Genomic DNA, 18,747 nt, shown 5'->3' with positions numbered 1-18,747 from the left:
TTTCTGAGAGTTTAAAACATTGAGACACAATAAATGATAACCGTTATAGCTTTAACAGAGATTAATTACATAGTGAAGACTTGTATAAAAATTGATGGAGTTATTCAATCCATTTGGTGAAAAAAAATAAAGTTAGAGTTATTAAACCCCCTTTTATTTATTTATTTATTTTTTTAAATATTTCCCAAATGATGTTTAACAGAGCAAGGAAATTTTCACAGTATGTCTGATATTATATATATATTTTTTTTTCTGGAAAAAGTCTTTTTTTTCCGGCTAGAATAAAATCAGTTAAAAAAAATTAAAAATCATTTTAAGGTCAAAACTATTAGCCGCTGTAAGCTATTTTTTTTTTCGATGGTCTACAGAACAAACACAATAACTTGCCTAATTACCCTAACCTGCCTAGGTAACCTAACTAACGTAGTTAAGCCTTTAATTGTCACTTTAAGCTGTATAGAAATGTCTTGAAAAAAAATCTAGTATTATTATATTATTTGCTGTCATCATGGCAAAGATAAAATAAATCAGTTATTAGAAATGAGAACTATTATGTTTTTAGAAATGTGTTTAAAAAAATTCTCTCCATTAAACAGAAATTAGAGAAAAAATAAACAGGGGGCTATTAATTCTGACTTCAACTGTATATTTCCTATTGCATTAATTTTCACATAAAAACTAAAAACAAAGTAATGTTATGCAACCCTAATGTCTAGGGCTGGGTGATTAATCGAAAAATAATCAATATCCACATTCAGAATATTCATAATCTAATTTTCCCATAATTATTTTCCCCACTGTGTGGTGAAATCACGTGACCCCACACTGTTGAGGCTGAATTATACTGATTTCTATCGAGAGCACGCGTATGGTCCAGCGCAGCCATCGCATGGTCGCATACCAACGCACCTCTCAGAAATGTAACTACACATTGTGAAGACGCGTAGCGCAAGCTCTGCGATTGGTCGGTGATGTAGCTTTGACACGTGTGGGCAGCGCGGAGAGCCACGGAGGATCTTTTTTGTGTTTACCTTATGATTAATGCTGTTGCACGCCCGCCCATCTGTTCCCACCCTTAAATGAGTGAGTTTTAGCAACTCGTACATTAAGGTATCATTCAGATAAATGAAGAAACAACACAGAGGAACCTAAAAACAATGAAAATATTATTTACAAAAAAATAGTTGTTTACAGAAGATGCAAGAAATGCACGTCAACATATTATTTAGAGGATAAGCAAAAGTTGATTTATTTAGAAGAGATAGAGCTTATTTTCTTTTTAATTTTATCATGAAAAACTTTAAAATATATGATTTTGTTTTCCAAAATAAAATTTAGTTTTTTTATAAGTTTTAGGAAATGTGTGTTTTAATGTCGGTTGTTCAACGTTGATGTTCAATAAATAATCACAAACAGTAGAAATCTCTTACATGTAATATGTGAGCGTATTTACTGTACAAAACTTGTCAGTGAACTACGAAGGCAAAATATTTATATCGAGCTTTTGATTTTAGGCCAAATCGCCCTAAGGTCCAATAATCACCAAGTGTAATTTAACAAGGGTGGTCTTTTGCATCAGTCAGAATGCATTTAGCCAAGCAATCTGGATTAATTCCATCGAGGGATGCCAGTGACCCAACCGCAAACAACGCAACATTAAAATCCAACAATTACAAACATAATCTGCACAGTTAAACATCTCGTCTCTCCATCTCTTGCACACACATAAAACAACCTCTGCACAGTGTCAAGGTCTCAGCATGTGAGCCATGCTCCACTCTCCACTGACTAATTCAATATTGATAGAGAAACTAAACAAAGCATTGCTATCAGCGCAAGAGGACTCTCAGAACCAACAGTGTAAAATCTCCCAATTCTACCATCGCTGTTTCTCATTCCCGTTTTTTTCACTCTGCAGTCCTTGGCCTTCTGAAGTTATATTCAACAGACTTCAGCTACTTTCAGATAATTGTAAGACTGCAGTAAATTACAAAATGAAGGGGAAATTCACTAAACAATGTCCACATTTTACCCTCACCGATCAAAAAAAAACTAATAACAAAAGAAGTTAGTTTGCTTAAATAAAGTTGGTGTGTTTGGTAACACTTAGCAGGGCTAAAACGTTCTGTATCGTGACATTTACTAGATAATTTATGATCATCTCAGTCTCTAATAAAGACTTATTAATTTTTCCTTCTATATTGCAGTAAATATTGTTTCTTAATTTTGTGTGAAGGCAGCACAATAAATAATTCTGTGACATACGATTATGTTTTACGACTAGGAATAATCAATTTTCCATTACAGTTATAAAATTAGCTTATTTCTCCATTAAGTTAATTGGAACTAGGGAGGAAGTGTTTATTTAATTAACAAAAATACAGATTAAAAATAATATATATATATATTTTGTTTCATTAGATTTAGGTATGAAACTAGACAATCAGAAAACAACTGTGTGGCAATTTTACATAATCTGAACTTCTTACTTTAACAGAATGACAGCAAGTGAATTTCTTGAGTAATTTTAAGTAATTTTCGATTGGATTATTTTCTGAATGCACATTAAGGTCAAATGAGCTCTCCACATAAGTGAAAAGGCCAATTCAAGATAAGATAAATCAATCTGAGAGATAGAAGCAATAATTAGGAGTGGACAAATGAACAGTTTGAAATATTTTGAGGAAAAAACGAGAATGGTGATCTCATAAAAAGTCTTGGACATCTATTGGAAAGCAACAGTGATGGCTGATCTCTTTGGTAAAGAACAATACCTTTACAACATCTAAGTCAAGAACTCTCTCACAGTAGGCAGGCATTGTCAAAGTTTACTTCAATAGATGATTTCACAAGAGCAAATACAGAGGGTTTACATCACAGTGTAAAATGTAAAGGAAAGGCCAGATTAGTTCTGGAAAAACCTTTTATGGACAGAAACTAAAACCAACTTGTACCAGAATGGCGAAAGAAAAAAAGTGTGGAGGATGCTCGGAACTGATGGACAATGACACAAAACACACCACAAAAGCAACACGGGAGTTTTTGAAGATACAGATTCGGAAGTGAAATATTCTACAATGGCAGAGTCGGCTAATCTCAGGTTCTCAAGCTGGATTTAAGGCAAAGAGACCCAAAAACAAAACAACGACTGTAGACAGCTGCAAAGACAGAGCTGGCAAAGCATCAGAAATGCAGAAACACAGTCTTTGGTGATGTCCATGGGTTTTAGACTTCAGATATTCAATGCCTAGTGCTTACAATGGTTTTGCAAAAAATACCAACCCTGAACATCTTATTTATGATTATATTTATTTGTCCCAGAACGTTTTAGCACCTTAAAATATGGTGCAAAATTGGTCGCAATTAGTTAAACTCCTTGAATTAAAGATTTAGGTCTGCACTTGAAGTTCATCATGAATTCCCAATTTTAAGTGTTGTGTAGCATAAAATCACTGTCCAGTATCCAACTATCAATGTCCAAATATGAATGGATCTAACTTTGTGCTCGTCTCAGAGAAGAAGGTACTGTGTGTTAAAATTCTGAAAACTCAGTAGGAGTGAATTTTGATGATAATAATCTCATGAATGAGCAGAGTTTAAAAAAACCAGGTCAAAACTTTGGTTTAATAATATTGTTTCAGTTTTTTTTTCTCCACCACCTCTAAGCCTTGGCACACTCTGTGTCAGAACAGTCTAAAGTTCGTGCAGGGTGTGAATTGATTGGTTAAAATCCCTTAGCTAGTAGACAGAGTGCTGATTGGCTAAGTGTTTGACAGTAATAGGAGACCCTTAAGTCAGCTTGTAACAGCTCTGCATAGTCAGGCAGGAACAGAACAAACTCCATCTACCCCCATATTATGCAGTTTCCCATTGGCTGCCAGTTTACACATGCAAACGCACACAGAAGCCTACAGAGGTTTAAAACGACCTTTCAAAACAACGCAGCTTTCATTTCTCCATCACTGCACCATCATGCCAGCAGCAACAGCGGTGGACATATACAGACTGTATATGTCAAGTGGCCAGGATGCGATGTGTAACAGCGTATGGATTGCTATGACTCATTGCTCATGCAGGAACTGGTAATGTCAACACTGGTCCATGTACATTGACAATAGGGCTGCGCAGTTCATTAAAGGTGATTTCATGTGCATTTTGGCGGTAAAGCTGGCTCTGTAATTAGCAGTAAATCTCCAGAAGCTGCTTTAAGATGAAGCGGTGTTGTCATTGTACAGTTGTAGACTGTACACTGTAAAAAGTGCTACACTCACAAAGTTGGTTCTATCTACTTTAAATAATTGCAATCTAGTTAATTTTATTTGTTTTATACCAAAAAAATAAAATTTGCTTCCTCTTTACTTAAAATATATCAGTTTTTATATAACTGTATATTTTAAATAAAACTAATGCAATTTATTTGAGTAGATTTTTGTACGTGGTTATTGTGTAGAATAAATGTTATAAAAGTGAGTTGACACAGACAATTTATTAGAGCAGCTGTCGATGTGGGCAGGTGTTCATAAAACGTGATTTTAATAGTTTGGCGTGACTCATTTTTCATTGCCCGGGATTTAGCAGGCAGACGCAGCTTCTGCAATGGTCGACATTAACTGCTCCCAGCAGCGGATCTGATTAACACGGTAAGTTGCAAATTTAGCCGAATGATAATTGTAAAGTCATGCAAAACTGCTGTCTTCGCTAGGCAGGTGAGGTTTTAGCTTTGTAAATTGTACTGTAGCCTCAGGTATGTTAACAGTTAGACTGCTCTCACATGGAAAGCTAAGTTGGCTAACGCTAACCAACGCTAGTTTATACTAACGATTAAAAGTGATATTATTGAGAAAAATAGTGAAAGTAGTTTTAAAACACTTAGTAGGTAAAACTAACGTTGCAGAACCGATTAACAAGGTCACTGGTGGGCGGTCGGGGTGTGGGGGTTCAGTTTGTTAGCGCTAACTTAGCTAAAGTTAGCTCACCTAAGTTATAGCAGCACATTAAGGATGGATATTAAATTCAGAAACGTATGCAACAGTTAAGTAGTTTGTGTTTAACGTAAGAGAAAGTATAACTTAAAGTTTGTGTTTTAGAGATTTAGTCCATAAGTTTTTTAATGCTGCATAGTGAATAAATTACAGATTTACAATTTATTTTAACTTAAATTACATTTACTACTGATGTTTACAGAACCATTTAAATTGTATGCACCTCATTCTAAAATGCATGTTCTTGGTCTTTAGATACCAAAGTGATTTTGTTACCTGTGGATCTTCAAACTTCACATCCAGGTAAGAAAAACATTAGATACAATTACAGCTATAATTATTTGCAGGTAAGTAAAACATTGGTAAAATTGCAAACAATAGTGGGCTCCATAGAATTAACTTACATTTGATATCTGAAGATTTTTTTTATGTGTGCAACAGTAAAAACAGTATAAAAATATCCTAATGCAGTTTCTTATTATCTGTCAGTCTTTCAATAAAGCTAACTGATAACACTGAATCACTGAACTGTCATTTGCCAGTGACATTAAATTTGAAGAAAAAGTCAATTAAATGTAGCTTTAGCAAAAATTTAATGTAAACCTTAATGTAATGTGTAAAATGGCAATGTATTTATTTATTTATTTAATAAAATTTGTATTATGACGTGCAAAGTTTGGTGCAAAATGAAGATGACAATTAAATTATAGAATTTGTATTCTATAATTTTCTTATCCGTTTTCAAACAGTTTTAATATCTAAATTAAATACACATTCTTATGCTTTATAAGTTGCCAAAATAAACAAAAAAATGTAATACCTAAATTTTAACAATTCTGTGATTGACAGGAAACCACAATGACATGCACTGTTACACTGAGTAAAATCACAGTTTTCTTTAAAATTTGATAACTAAAAACACCTGGAATAATGTAATTACACAACCTCTATAACCTTTTTTTTATTTTTTAAATAAAAGTTAGGTAATTTTAACTAAGGTAATTTTTAACTGATAAACTAAGGTGTTTCATCCATGCATCATTCTCACTGGACTTTTGTAACTTCACTTGTAGTTATTTTCTATTTAGTATTTAGCTATTTAATGTTGTTTGGTAGCAACCACCTGAACTCCTGTTTCTTTTTGTCTCTACCAATAGAGTTGTGAGGAATCAGAGGTGCATGCGGCTGCCCACGGGAAAAATTTGCCATCAGCCCAACACAGTTTGGATTATCATAGGACTGTCAGAGGTTTGCCAAACCTGTCAAATGCATGATGGCTCCTGTTTGGACTTACCGATGTCCTCGACTTCAAGTATCCATCAAAACTGTATACATTTAAGATGTATTAGAGACTCTTTGTGGGACTGGACATTATGCATCCAAAATCTTCATCAAAATATGCAAATCTCCTCACTGAGTTGCCTTGGATGATTTCTCAATAGGATCTGGTATTATTAATGTTTTTATTTATGTATTGTGTATGTGTAGCCACATTAATGGCCTATTTTGTAGTCACTATTAAAAGGAACATTGATTGATATTGAATACATGTTATGGTCTTTAATCCATCTTCCCATTCTTATTTAATTGTTATTGACAGGAAAGTCTGTTTATCTGTGTTTACTAGTGTATATTGTGCTTACAATATAGAAATGCCGATTTATTTTCTGAGGTTACAGCCAGAAGTCAATTAAATTCGTTTTAAATGACATATGCATGGTTAATTTTATTTAGATCATTAAGTTCATAATACTTAATTAAAATGAGTACAGTCAACATATAGCAATGTATAAGTAAGTTAAGTTTAACAAAAAAAGTAAGTTTATCTGATTTGAGTAATTTTAGAAATATTATTTGGCTCAACTTAATTTTATTGCATTTGTTTTAAGCAATGTTTTAGTGTTTAAAATACTTTAAAAAGGCTGGAAGTTGAATCAACCTAAAACGTCCGATGCAACCACTTGCCTCACTTTTTATAAGTTAGATCTAAGTAACATTTTTTACAGTGTAGTTCACTGTCAAGCTATGCAAATAATCAAATCTTTTACAGGCGATTTGACCGGTGTGATCCTAAAATCAATCTGAGATTTGACAGCAGTTTGCGTCACTTTTCAGTGAACTATAGCTCTGCATTTCTGCTGATATGAAAGCAAGTGATAGTACCACATTTAATAATCACCCACCCCTAGTTTTTCACGATTTTTGTGTGTGATTTTTTGCCATAAAAATGACTAATCTTTGCGGTGGTAATTCATAAAAATTTGTGGACAATATAATAATATAAATATTATATATATATATATATATATATATATATATATATATATATATATAAATATTATATATATATATATATATATATATATATATATATATATATATATATATATATATATATATATATATATATATATATATACACACACACACACACACACACACATTAGGTGTGAAATTTGACACAAATCACAAAAATAAAGCTTCTTTATTTTGGTTTCTTGTCAAGATCTAAAATGGTAGGGATTAAGCCAAAGAAAGGTTGTATAACTCTTATTTTTATCCACGATCTTACTTTCGCTCTTTCATATTTCACTCCCCGGAGCATCTGACATCATGTACTTCACTCAGGACATGCGTTAGGGCAGTTTAAAAAACTCGTCAATGGCAGTGTTTTCTCTCATTAACTGCAGGAATAGAGTTCAATTAATAATCGATTTGACGCACATCATAACACCAGCCTTGCACGTAAAGCACACATAATGTACTTCAATTGGGTCACATCCAGCAGCCGTCCTCCATGAACCAATCTCCATCATTGTAAGCTGCTTGCTTTTCTGTCGGTTTCATTGCTCAGTTTGTTTAATGTTTGCTCCCACTTTCTTTAGCAGTCTGAACTGTCAAACGCACAAAACTCCAAATTTGCGCCACAGGATGTCTAATCCCATCTTTGCATTGACTTGACACAGGCTGCAAAACAATTCCCCCCTTCTATGTAATGTAATGATTGTGATGGCGCAGGTAAGACATTCAAGTACATCACATGCGCTGCGTATGTAACGTCTCTAAGTTATGTAAAATAATTAATTGCAAACTGAAAAAAATATAATTTGATAGTATGGTTTAGAATCGGATGTTTTATGAGATTATTTACAATTTTTTGCCATTATTTTGCATCTAAATTAGAAAATCAAAATTATGAAAAACTAGGGGGTCTGAGTAATGGTTTTACTCAAATACTCAGTCGAGTGTTTGAATAAATCATTCTTTGAGATGATTTCGTACTTGTGTGTTTATTAGTCTTTGAATCAATTAGCAGTTAAATCAACTGCTCTTGATTTCTTGGATTTCTTCTTTGCAGTTTGTTTGCAATTTTATTGTGAGAGCGCCCTCTGGCCCGCTGAAGGAGATTTACTATTGGTCACAGAGCCATATTTCCCTGGTAAGATGTGCATGAGATTCACAGCTTTTGCTGAATAGTGATCTCAATTTCATTTTAATTAATCATGCAGCCCTATTTGATGGGAGAAAGCTAAAAAAATGATCAGACTGAAGACTGCGGAGGGTTGTGCTTCTGTGGCAACTCTCAGAATCATAAGCATAACACAAATAAAACATGAGTGGAGGGTGGAGCGATGCAATAAGTGAAACACCCTTTTAAGATGCTGCAATCCCACTGACATTTCGAAAGGCAAAGCGCTGCTTCCAATTTGTGGGCTGAGAGCAGTACCAAACAGGGAGGCGTGCGTAACATAACACAACTGCCAATCTGGTGACAGCGAATGACTTAATTATACCTGAATCCAAACCACAGAGAGAGCAATGTAGAATACAGCAACAGAGTTATCACAAATCTAGTCATAAATCAGGTTGAGGGTGAAGGGAGAGACAATAAAGCTCATTCAGAAAACACTTGAAATTCATCAGTGTGATATGCGAACGTGTAAGAAACGATTCCTTTATATCCTGTAATTAAAAAGGCTGATAGAGAAGCATCAGCAAGGGACAGATATGGCCGGTAAAGCTTTCTTACAGATCCCTGAAGAGCCACTCAACCTCTCTAAAGGCATTTCATCATCTCAGCTACGCAGAGGAGATAAAGCAGAGAGGCGAACCTGTTGTCATATAATCTCCTTATCCTGACAAATACCGTCACTCTCTTGAACACTGGACACAGCTTTTTCACATATCTACCTCAGATGCATACCACGGTACATAAGTCAAAATGTAGACCCTACATCTATTAATCTAACCTCACACTGCTTGTCCTATGTAGTACAGCAGGTAAAATTGTGTTTTACAAAGAAAAAATAAATACATCAATTAACTAATTAAATAAAAAAAGTAAAAAAAAACTTTACATAAAATAAAACATTTTACATCAGGGGTTTGGCGGGGGGCCATTTCAGTGACTGACAATTCATAAGAGGGCCGTTTTAACACTCAAGTACAAGAAAAAAGTGGAAACATGACGTTATTGATGCATCTTAGGACAACAGACATGACGTTTTTATTTCAAGCATGACCTTTCACCAGTGATAATGCAAATCAGCACGTTTATTGTGTCACACATCAGCTGCTAAATATAGACACACACTATTTGCAGTCAAAACTCTAGCTTTTTGTTTCTTGTTATACATTTTGAAAGGGTAGTTTAAATTGCTATGAAAATACTACAAATAATAGGCATAATAATTATTACTTTGTCCCAACCAATTGTACTGTCCTAGTAGCCCAAGAACAGCAGAAAGCAGTTTGGGTACCTTAAGTTACTTTACTGGCAATTGTTCTTCTCAATATCTTAGTTTTATTTTTGTAAAACTACAACAAAGAAGGGAAAAGCATGTATATATATTTGTATTTACTTTAATTCAACTAGCAGCACAATTTTACTAATGCAAATCTTAATAAGCATATGAAGAAAATCTATTAAATGAAACCATTTGAATCGAATATTAGCAAAATTATTATATTTTTTAAACCGCCAGCATAACGTGTAGGCCATAAAAAAAGTGTTTGCACAACAAAATTCAAGTGGTAGAAAAGTGATAATAATCAAGCAATCCTTGAATTTTTACAATAATAAAGCTTTAGTAAAGAATAGGGCATCTACGGACATAGAAATAAAACACATGTGGGTTACTCTCGATTGTGCAATGAGAGAAAAAGAAAGTAAAACTAATTCGAATGTGGTACCATAAATGTCAACTAGGTGGCAGGTCAAAACCACAGGTAGCTAGATGCAACTGCACAACAAAGATAGTGGTTCAAAAATAAATGTTTTGGTGGGCCGAATCTCATTATATTTTTGACGTCAGTTGCCGGCTGGAGAAAGGAGGTGGGCAGGCCGGCAGTTTGAGACCCCTGTTCTACATTTCTACATTATATGTACAATGGTCCCTCGCTATAAAGCGGTTCACCTTTCGCGGCTTCGCAGATTCTCTTTTAGTGCAATTTGACATGCTTTTTTTTTTTTTTTTTTTTTTACAGTGCATTGTGTTCTGCGTCCTGATTGGCTGTAGAAAATTGTCAATCAATCTCCTCTGTGCCTTCTGTACAGTACAGAAAGCGTTTACCTTACCAATTTAACATAAATCTTCGATCGCTGCCAGTCTAAGTTCCAACAAAGTTGCAAAAAGGGTTGTAACTGTCCATCGTAAAGCGGGTCGCACACTAGATGCGCCGCACCATGCAGTGTCATGCATTTTAGAATTGTAAATATAGGTTTCTATCAAGGTAAGCACACCTGCGCTTCAAGTTGAAAGCTGTCTGCGTTGCCCAGCTACAACTCAGGACACTGTTCATATTTCTGCCACGCCACAGAGCGCCATCTACTGTATATGATTACATTTTAAATAACATGCGAATAAGCTCATCCGGTGTTTGTTACTTCCAGCTCTCATGAGCGTGGCCCATACAGTATGCGACCCCCTTAAGGATGGAGTCTGCTTTAGCTTTGTGGATCAGTGACTGCAAGAAAAAGAACAGCGATAAATGTTTTTTTTTTTTGCGGACAGCAATGAATGTTTGCGCCTCACAACAAGTTTTGATCTTCGGTTTCATTCTATAATAGCCTACTAGACTTTTTTCTTTTTTTTTACAAAATTTGAACTTTGAGAGTGTTTAAACAAGAGAGAAAATGTTACTGTCTGTCTGAGAAAAGTGTATAAAGTGTGAAGTAAGGGGTTTTACAGCCTTAAAATATCTATAATAATAATAAAAGATAAAGCTGACTACTTCATGCATTTTGCCTATTGTTGGTTATTTTTAGAACATAATTGCTCCAAATAAAGAGCGACCCCTGTATTACATTTTAAATACAATAAATACAATGAATACAAAAATACAATAAATACAATGAATGCTATTCTTTTGGACATTCTATTTCAAAAATCTTGAAAATATGCAAAATGTTAGTGAAAAGTACTAATGAAATTATTTTGTAAATGAGCGTGCAAGAGACTGGAGTCTGTGGGCAAGGATTTATTTATGTGCTTAAACACTCTTATGCTCTCATGTGCTTGTTATGTCAGAGCGTGTTGTTTGATAAAACACAGAAGGATCCTGGCTCATAAAAAAATTAACATTTCGTCCCTATGGAGCATCACAACAAGTTTATAGCAAATGTTATGTGTTCGACTGTTGGAGGCTGGGAGCTGTTTTTTAGTGTATGCCAAGGAGAAAAACAACCTCCACCTTCACCAAAACCATCCATTTCCAAATACCAGCAATATAAATCTGAAAATAGATTTTATAGCTCACAATAAATTCTGAAAAGTATCAAGACAAAAAAAAATGTTGTTTAGAGCCTCCAGCTGGAGCAAAACCAGCTCCAAACCAGCTACAAACCAGAGTGTTATATATATTTGATTTACTTATGTTTGGAGCTTATCAGAGAATTTAGATGAGATTCACAAGTCGGTTCTGAACCATTTTTCGTTAATTATTTGGACAGTGGCAAACTTCCTACAAAATAAATTAGTACAACAACTTCTCCTTCCTCTGTTACTCATACCTAATATAGATGCAACCTTTCCAGTACACATACACACAAACATACGTTAGGAAACAGATCAACTTAAACTGTCGACAACTGCAAAAGAGTCTTTAGAAAAAAAAAAAATGCACACAAAAAACCCTGAAACTGTTACTTTTTGGATGGACAATCTTCTTCTTTAGGTTCTGTGTATTTCACAACTACTTAAACGGCTAAGAATTGACGGAGGCTCTTCATAAATACCTTGCTCAAGGGCACTGCAGCACAAGCATGGGTCATAAAGCAGCTTGACCCCCGTGTAGGTGGAGAACGACAGTTAAACAAGGAGGAGTGGGCATCAGTGTTGTGTTGCAGGAAAACAGGGAGGGAGCAGTAAAAACATTCCAGAGACAGAGTAAAAAGCACACCATTGAACAGGGTTAGATCCAATACAACTACAGCTGTTTTTCCCCTCTAATTAGCAAAAAAATCTTAAAAGAAATAACTTCCACAGTCATTCTATCCAAATAGGTTCACAATGTCCTGAGAAAAAAAAAAAAGTCTGATTCACACAGCTTTTCACTAGATGAATATGAAACTCCATTTAATACTACTAAATAAGTGAAAATGAATCAAACTTAACAGCACTGTTGATACTTGCTTACTGACTTTTGGGTGCAATGAGAAGCATTATTAAAATAACTGTTTGGGTTTACATTAGCATAAATGGTAACACTTTAGTCACAATTCATGCTATTAACAGCTGGCCTTTTACCTGCCTGTTATTGTGATATTAACAGTTTTTCTTAGTTACACAGTATTATTTTATTCTGCACCCCTAATCCTACCATTAACCTAAACCCAACTTACTAATTATTAATAAGCAACAAACTAGCAGTTTAGTCCAGCTAATAGTCTTAGTTAATGATTTGTTGATATAATGAAATACAGTGACTTGAAATGGTGTTAATGCAAATCTGTATGTACGTGTATGATGTTACGTTCCACGTATGTTTTATAGTTTTTGTTTTCTGTTTCGCTTTCTTTTTTCATTGGTCGAAATGGCTGTCACTCATCATCAGGAAGGCACTCGGCACACCAATGAGGAGCTGGTCCGCGATCTTTAAAAGGCGTTCGCTTGTTTCTACACCAAACTACTCACTTGTGTCGACCAGCCTGTAAATTTGTGCTCATATTAATTTTGTTGTTGTTCAGGTTGTCTCTTATTGAAGTGCTTTATTGTTTTTGTAGCTCAATTTACCCAATTGTTAGGAAGTTGAGCGTTCTTTATGAGAACTGGATTATCAGAAAAGCTTTTGTTTTGCTTATTGTTAGTAAGTTTATGGAGGTGTTTCTACACCTGTAATTATGTTTAAAATTTTTTAAGAAGTTTAGTTATGAGTCACATACACTGAAGATTGCGGCTTTGTTTCTACATTTTTCTTTGGTTAGTTAGTTTAGTGGGTTGGGGTTTAGTTATTGTTTTGTTATATTTATTTCTTTGTTTTGGCAACACTGCTGTTTTTTGTTTGTTTGTTTTTTTGACTCGGTCATTTAAATTACAATCCAAATTCAAATATTCATTGTTTAATTTTATTGTTTAATAAATTGCTATTTTTGTTTCACATATCCATTTGTTGTGTTTTCTTTCATTCACCCAGCACCAGTAAAAACTCACTTCATGTTACACCTCATCCAATATAACAACTTAAACAGATATCAGAAACGAGATGGGTAAATATGTTCAAACCACTCATTGGTGTACTGAAAAAGTTGACTGGTAAACAATCATTGCCTAAAGCAACTGTAATGCTGTATAAGCTGTCTATCCAAAACATGCAGACAAGCATTATTCTCCTCACAGTTCAACCATTGAATATTAAAATGGAACTTATTAGAATTAACAAATTACTTTCAGCAGACCATGAATAACCTCAAAAACTGTACTGCACAGAATACAAAGAGAATATAATCTAGAGGAACAAAACACAGAACGCAAGAGCTTGTTTAACACATGCCCCTTTTGATACTAAACTCATGCTAAAATAAAAAAATTATTGTTATTTTTATGACAGATACTCTGATTGTAGGGCTGCACAATATATTGTTTGAGCATCAAGATATGCAATGTTGATTCTAAACTATGGCTGAACGTGATTTGTCCATAATATACTGCAGTTTTAACATTTCCATCCATTTTTAAGGCCTGTGAATGAGCATTCCAAGACAGTTTAAAACATTTAAACACAAAAATATATGATGTTTGGAGGTCTAACAACAATTTTTCTGTAATTAATTATTTATACAGAATTTATATGATTTGTCAAAACATGCTTCTTACTTAGAGATTTTGTCTTGTTTCTAGTCCAATCATCTACATTTCAAACCAAAATAAGACCCATAGGCAGATCATTTTGCTTATTTAAGGAAAACATTTTTACTCAATTAAAGAATTTTTAGATAAAATAATATATAATATAGACAAAATATGAGACAAAGCAAAGTAAGAAAAGCATTTCTTGCAATGTGATTTTCAGTTCCTGTATCCGAATACTGTTAGATTCCCAAAAAAACTGTGAAATAGAGCTATTCAAACCATCTTGTAAAATCTTGTGTATTCATATTAACATTTTTATTGCAGACAAATAAATTATCGCAATGTCAGATTTTTTCAATATCATGCGGCCACAACTAATTGCCAATCACATCAAATTCAGTCGTTTCTTGGTAGAGAGCAACCACTGGCTCTGCACCCCTTTATCTGAATACTCTACTTCAGACCAGTGTGCCCTGCAGAGCTCTGCACTCTGCTACTCTCTTGTTGCTTTGTGGTTCCATCCCATAGGGACACAAAATCAATTGCAAAGACTTTCACCTTTAAAGTCCCATCCTGGTGAAACGATTTGTCAAACTCTACACAAACAGCTTTTTATCATCATATTTATTTTAAAATTAGACTTTATGGCATATATGTTCTCTCATAAAATAATACACTTAAATCATCCACATGTGTACATCACTTTGGATAAAAGTGTCTGCTGTTGTAAATGACAACGTAAGGTAGAAAGGAAAATGTACCCTTCATGGATTATTTGTAGAGCAAATTCATTTGAAATGATTTGTTACAGCTCATTTAAAAGGAAGTTCCGGAACCAGACACGCAAAGATATTTATCCATATTTATCATTTTTTTTAAATGTACTATAACATTTTTTTGTATATTTATTCAATACTGCCTATTTGTTTATCTGTGCATTAGTATATTCAGTGTTTGTTATCTGGTTTATCATAACTTAATAAAAATGTCAAATAATACTATCATTACTTGTTTTATGGGTCTAATCCTAATTTAATGTTTTTTTTTATACCCTTTTTAGGCCCTTGAAATAGTGTGTGAAGGGAAGGGGCTTCAAATTTTACACTGAGCACTACAACACGGCACATGTCATCATATGACATCACAAGCTCTTTCTTCTTATGAGATCGACAGAGGTGACTGCTGTAGTTATTCCAGTTGCCATATGTTGTGGAATTTATCTTCAGGAAATCACAAAAGGCAATGATATTATGCTATCATAATGAGGCAATAATATCGTAACTGTACTGTGCTTTTACTTGGAGGCCAACTACGTAAACACATGAAAACGACAATAACATTATACCAGACACGTTAAAATGCTCATTTCCAGCCACTAGACTTCTCTAACAGGGTATTCGAGTGTCATCGAGTGTCAGATGAAAAAGTATGTTGTGGGACTGCTACACAGGACTTTTTATTGGAGATTATTAGGCAGTTATGAATGTATTAAAACATATTAAAAACATAATAATGCCAAAAAATACTAATTTGTGCATCTTCTGGCTTGCATATGCAGCCATTTTGCTGCTGGTGTATTCTGGGAATTTTTAGTACCCCTTGGTTTGGAGTGTGGTCCTAGAAAACCTCAGTTTCAAAGGTTATCTAGCCCTTCACCTTAGCCCTACTCAGTCAAGCTAAAAAGAAATAGAACACACCAACCCCTTCATGTGATCGTGCAAAACAAGGAGAAAGAGAAAGGGCTAAGGGGTAGAAATGTGATTGGCTCATGGTTATACCTAATATGCTGCACAGTGTAGTGTGATGTCCAAAACGTATGACACATAATACATATTGAGTACAAATAAATACTACAAATATATTATGTATGCTGTAAAATGCAATGCAGTGTCCATTCCTGCACTTAGTGCTACAGTTAAGTAGAATAGTCATTGATATAGAGGAATCATGTGGTTAAAGTGAGCCTTTTAAGCGGCATCATGAAATGTTGAAGAAAAAAACAAGTCTGTGGATTAATAATAATAATTTGAAGTCATTTATAACAAAAGAGAACCACATCAAAGTTCATTCAAACTACCTGCAAACAAAGAGACACAATCTCTAAGGACATATAAGGAGAGAAAAGTTCATCAAACAGCCATGACAATGAATGACCCTTGACCTTTCGACTGCCCCTCATCCTTCTCCGCCTCCCTTGACCTGCTCTTTCATCCCAGAACATTCCATTAACTGCACTGCTCCCATTAGACAGCATCAGAGCCTGCTCAAATCAATGCCTTGCCGAAGAGTCCAGAAGCGCATTCATTCCTGTGTGATTCACAGCGACTTAATGACTTTATTTCAGCACTGCAATCTCCCCACTGATATTTTTAGAGCGGTGAGCGTTCACACATTGTCTGTGACTTTGCTTTAAATTGCAGAAGAGATGTAAACAAAAGGGCCGGCTGAGAAGCTGAAGATAACGATGCTCATTGCGGGGTGGAAGGGAAAAGAGGAACAATGGCAGAAGGGCAGAATCCCTCTCACTTTCTCTTATGAGACATGATACCAACTGCCTGGCTTTGCCATCCACTGCTCTTCCCAAATCTCCAGGGCAGCTATAAAGAGAGCGAGAACACGTCTCTAAGGAGCTGAGACGAATGGGCAGCTCAGTTGGATGTGCAGGTAGAACGGATGCTCATGCCTTTCTCAAACAGAAATGTTTCGCTGCATCTCTTGGGATTGGCCAAAACTATTGATCTGACTGGATCAGTTTGGTTACGGGGTGATGAAAGAACAGAGGTTGAAACGTCCATTTAACGATGATGGATGGTTTGTTTAAACCTACGAACAAAGAACGGCTATGTTAAAATTTAAAACAGAGCTAAAATGAAGAGTGCAAATGCATTAGTGTCACCTTGCTCAAGGTTGGACACTGGGAGAAAATGAAGTTAATTCAGAAAGATGAGGGAAAACGCATACAAATGCTTGTCACAAGCACAAGCTCTTTTAATGTCAAGATTTTTTTTCTTTGTATTTTATCATTTATGTTTGCTACTATTTTGTTGAGAAACATTCAATCTTTGACCATGACAATGTGCATCATAAAATGTTATTTAACCCTTATGTGCAGTAGGGGATGCATTCCTACACTCTGAGGTGATTTTGAGCCTTAATTTGGCCTTAACTATTTCTGTTTTCCCGTTAGCAGAATGATTTCTTGTGACAAATCTTATTTTGAAAATGCTTTGAAATTTTTAAGGAACTAAACAATACACTTTGGGCAAATGTACAACCCTTTTGTTATGTTAGGGATGAAAACATCTATTGAATTAAGCTGCTGTAAAAATGCATCAGATAAATATTTGTTTTTACATCTTTTTGCATAAATTTGTAAATTAACCTCAGACCTGATCAAAACTAATAAATTGCTTAGAAAAATTACAAGATTTAAATTGCCAAATCTATAAATTATGCCACTGATTTGGTGAAAAAACACACACACACAAAATTATGTATTTTCGATATAAAAAGTAATCATAGACTAGATTTTTTTTTTAACCTTTCATCACAGTCTTGCACATGCGAAACAACATTGCCTTTAATGCATTGTTTTGATTGACTTTCATTTTTTTCTCCCTAATCAATGAGGAAGTCAATGTGGCAAAAACAGTCATTTTTAAAAACAATTAGCAGTTAAGGAATTGTCCTGTTATTAGAGCTTATTGGTCAAAAGTTGTTACTTTAGAGAGCCACAAGTCTGGCCTGACAAATTCAGTAATTGTTTATTTGTCATTTCAGCCTTTGCTGCCAGAAAAATATACTGATAAACTGGATCAGTGATAAACCCCCATCCTTAAAATGGCTGCAGATATTATTAGGGAAATGATTCCCTTAAAATTCCTTACCTGTGTCTTTAAAATATCCACTGAGGCTTTTTTTTTTTTTCAAGTTTGGACTCTTTACTTGGATTTTGTTTATTTATCTTCAAGCAGTATTTTGAGTTACAATTGAATTTATGTTTTTTATTTCACTATTATTTTCTCTTTATATATTTTGTTTATTAACTTATTATTATTGCTATTATTTGTTTATTATAATTATTTCACTTATGAATAGATAGATAATTTATTCTGTCTTTAGCATAGCGTTGTTAAAATGAGCCTTGTATGTTGGTTTGTTTCAATGTGTTTTGTGATTAATAGTTACAATTTTGATAATAAGATGCATTAAAAAACATTTAGTAGTTTTGATCAGGACTGAGGTTAATTGACAGATTTTATCTTAAGCATTCTTACAGCAGTTTAATTCAATGGGTATTTTCATCCGTAACATAACAAATGAGTAAATTTAAACAGTGCACAAGAGCTAAAGTAACTATTTTGTAATTAAAGATAGCATAAAATGCATATACACTAGTATTAAAAGCTTTAATCCATCATGCTATTTAAAAACTTCTTAAATAAATCAGGACTTCTGGTAGAAGCTAGAAAAGC

At 34.2% G+C, this 18,747-nt stretch overlaps 1 protein-coding gene and 1 long non-coding RNA gene across 21 annotated transcripts in view; one reads left to right on the top strand and one right to left on the bottom strand.

Moving 5' to 3' along the window:
• The window catches only part of ndst2a (N-deacetylase/N-sulfotransferase (heparan glucosaminyl) 2a), a 210,063-nt gene that overhangs the window by 63,401 nt on the left and 127,915 nt on the right, over positions 1-18,747 (bottom strand). The window lies entirely within an intron of this gene.
• On the top strand, positions 4,567-6,527 carry LOC147841053 (uncharacterized). The gene is made up of 3 exons (XR_015505947.1): positions 4,567-4,640; positions 5,238-5,285; positions 6,140-6,527. It is a non-coding gene; the product is annotated as an uncharacterized LOC147841053 (long non-coding RNA).

This window comes from Danio rerio, chromosome 13 (genome assembly GCF_052040795.2).
Source record: "Danio rerio strain M-AB ecotype USA chromosome 13, GRCz13ab, whole genome shotgun sequence".
Taxonomy (NCBI): Eukaryota; Metazoa; Chordata; class Actinopteri; order Cypriniformes; family Danionidae; genus Danio; species Danio rerio.
The sequence above is the reverse complement of the archived record's forward strand: the minus strand, read 5'-3'. Positions and strand labels throughout refer to the sequence as shown.